General features: G+C 51.1%; 1 protein-coding gene across 1 annotated transcript in view; it reads left to right on the forward strand.

The window, feature by feature from the left end:
• SRRM4 (serine/arginine repetitive matrix 4) overlaps positions 1–3,424 on the forward strand; it is a 166,760-nt gene that overhangs the window by 150,730 nt on the left and 12,606 nt on the right. The gene's annotated exons all lie outside the window — the stretch shown is intronic.

Here is a 3,424-nt window from a genome sequence, read left to right on the forward strand (position 1 = left end):
GAAAGTCTTCGGGCCACCACCCCTTCCCGCGGCCCTCAAAGTAATCCTTAAAGCAGGCCAAACGGGGGCAGAAGATCTGCGTCTCCAGGACCTGCTAGGCATGTCATGTTACGCTGGTTGTGCCCTGTCCAAGGGTGACTGGCCTTGGAGTTACACCCCACCGACCCTCCATTTGTCGAGCCAGCTGTGAAAACCGATGTGGGGCTGCTTCAGTCCAGAGAAAGGTATATCTCTTTTCTAATTTGTCTGGCCAGAGTGGGGCACCATTTTCGAGTTCCTGGCCCAGGGGGAGCTCCGTTCTAGCACCCGAGCAAAGTCACTGCATGGGCCAGCAGCCCTGTTGCGTGCAAGAGGCCAGACCCAGTTCATCTCTTAACCCGACCTCCCAGAATAGCAGAAGGTGGAAAAGGAAGTAAGGAGACCCAACACCGCTTGTCTCATCTGGAAGGCTCCTCGGGTGAGGAACTTCTCACCTTAGCCTGGAACTTATGCTGTTGAGCATGTGTAGACTGGGCTTCTGTGTGCCTTCTCTGAGGGTCCTAGGTCTGATGAGGGCCAGGAGGCAGAGCGGATGGCATTCCTTCTCTTTGCCACAGGCCTGGACCTAAAACTTTATTCTAGAGGTTCTCTCTGGCTCACATGCCCAGCCCTGAGCTGGTCTCAAGACCCCAACTTTCAGCCCGTCCAGATGGAGACAGGAGGTAAAACAAGCGATTACTGCCCCCTCGCCTCAGTAAGAGTGCTGTGGCAGACAGAAGCCACTCATTTTTGAATGAGTGAATGAATGAAAGGGTGAATGTTAGAATGAATGAAGTAGAGAGTTTTGTGCTGTCCTGGCCTGGAGCTCAGAGAAGGCTTTCAAGAGGAGGTGATATGTAAACTGGAAAATGAATAAATTTAGCCATGTGAAGTGAGGAAGAGGGGAACGGTGTTCTAGGCAGAGGAGATGGCATAGGCAAATGGCCTGGGGTTGGGAGAGCAAGATGTGGTGGTAGAACCAAGAAAACTTTCTAATCGATTGGCCTAAGGTCATGGGGGCCAGAGTGGGGGGCGGGTATATGGACGAGATGAGGTTTGTGAAGGACACAGGGTTGAGCTGTGAAGTGTCGACACTGTCACGCGTGTCAAAGAATTTAGATTCATCTAAAGAAATGGGACTTCTAAACAAGCAGGAGAGGTTGGTATTTTTAAGCCCCAGGGTCAGCCCAATGAGGACATTTCAGTAGTACATTTATCTGTTTTCCGTGACGATGGGAGAGCATGATGCCTTAGAGAGTTCTCAGTTCTGATCACATAAGTTGCACGTGGATAGTGGTCGCGGTCAGGTAGCGACACTCTGAAAGTGTCCCTGTGAGCTCAGGATGTGGGGTTGAGAATGTGAAAAAGGCAAAGTCCCCTTCTACATCCACGAGCCCCGAGGGGCCTTATGTTCAGGAGATCCTTCCCCCTGGGGACTCTTGATGCACCAGGACATATCCTTTGAAATTAGTAGTCAAGGTGGAAACAAGTACCTGGGCAGAGAAAGGCCCAGACTGGATGCCTCCAGGTAGCAAAAGCCGTAGGATACTGGAAACCATTGTATTCATGGTCCAGCCTGGTTCCTTCCAGGAGGGGCTCACCTGAGTCACCTGTGATACACTGGCTACCAAACATTCACTGTCTCTGAGACAAAGATTCCATGAGCCCATCCCCAGACCAAGCCCCAGCTTGAGAGCCCAGGTCCCAGGGTCTAATTGCCTGGCACAGTGCTTTGTCATTCCTGACAGAGGTGGTGGAAATACATATGTAGCCATTGAATTCTCAGAGGTGGGAAGGATATGGCATCCAACTTGCAAACTGGAAGACAAAAAGGAGCTGAATGGGAAAAGGGCCTTTACGTTAATTTTTAAAGAAGCCTCACGCTAGAAAACCCCACTTGGGCAACCTTATTTTGAGGTCCCTTGTCCCAGAGCAAAGCTAGCCAGATTGCCAAGCATGTACAGTGGCAGCCACGCTGGGTGGAACTTGGTAAAGCTGGACCACCACCTTGTCTGTGTGCAAAGCCTCCTGGGAGAATCCGCAAAGGAAGTCCCACCTCCCCAGCTCCAGGAGCTGATATCCTGAGCTGGTGGAGTCATCACTGTTATTCTCACAGTTCCGTTGTCTCTGTATCTCACCCTCATGACCAACTGCTGAGAAGGCAGAAGTGTTTCCTTAAGAAAGCCCAGAAGTCCCCCTTCTTTAGGCCCAAAGTGCATGGGAGAAACTGGGTGGGAGAAGCAGGCTTTTGATGGTGAGGCCTACACTAATATTTGCAGGGCCTCGGACAAGCGTATAGAAGGAGAGCCACACACTATATATGCAAATGTTTATAAATCAAGCCATCAAACTTAGATGAAATAGGTTCTCCTATCTTGGCAAACATACCTTCGAAATGATCTGGAAAGTCAGATTTGGATTTAGAATCTTGGACCCCTCGGAGCGCCAGGCCACAACATGACAGTGTAGGGAGAAACTGCCCCAAGGCCCTGGCCCCTCCCATTCTCCCCCCATGTCCTTGCACCGTCCAGCACCGTGATGGGCCTCCCACCCAAGCACACGGACACCTAAGCCTGAACATCCAACTTCTGTTCAAATAGCCACACTTGGACCTAGGTGCACACTTGAAGCATGGTCTACCCCTGGGAGAATAGATCCATGGATGATCCTGCAGAGACCCTGGAAGGGGACTCAGGGGTCATTTAAACAGAGAATTCTGGGATTTCAGGTCCCCAGAGAGTCATTTCGGGGGGAGTGGTTTACAGGTGGTGCCTTCTCAGCCCCACAGATTTCTCACTCCACGGGGATGGTTATCACTGGAGGAGACCCAGGGCAGAGGTGCATCTTGCCCACATCTAAGCATGGCATTGTTGGGGGACCAGAACCAAACTCACTGTGTCATCCCAGCTGTGAGACTGGTCTGAACGTTTAAAGAAAACCATCCATTGTACTTCTAAACACACCATAGCCTTCCCGAGGGCTGTCTCTCCATCGCCTGCTTTACTCCTTCATCTGTCCTAGACCAGCCCCACACAGGATCCTGGGGACCCCTTCTCATTCCCAGGCACCCCAAGGCAGCCCCTCCCAAAGCCGTTTGTCACAAGCACACCTTCCCTGTTCCCCACCCCCCATCTTGACACCTTAGATTGATGCAAACTCTAGCCGCCATCTGCATTGTCAGCAAGGGTTTCTTGATCCAACTTGGGCATTAAGGGACTGATGAGGTTAGTGTTGATGGCTTGAGGTCCCCTTACTGAGAAAGCCAACCAGAAGTAATGCTTCACCTGTCAAGAACACTGAAAACCCAAAACCCAAAGTTCAGGGCCAAGTGTGAGGATGTACAGAAAGGTGTGTGTTTTTTCTTGTCATTTGCGACTCTAATGATGGACTCACCTTGCCCGCTCTT

Source organism: Lipotes vexillifer, unplaced genomic scaffold (assembly GCF_000442215.2).
Source record: "Lipotes vexillifer unplaced genomic scaffold, Lipotes_vexillifer_v1.1 scaffold2030, whole genome shotgun sequence".
Taxonomy (NCBI): Eukaryota; Metazoa; Chordata; class Mammalia; order Artiodactyla; family Lipotidae; genus Lipotes; species Lipotes vexillifer.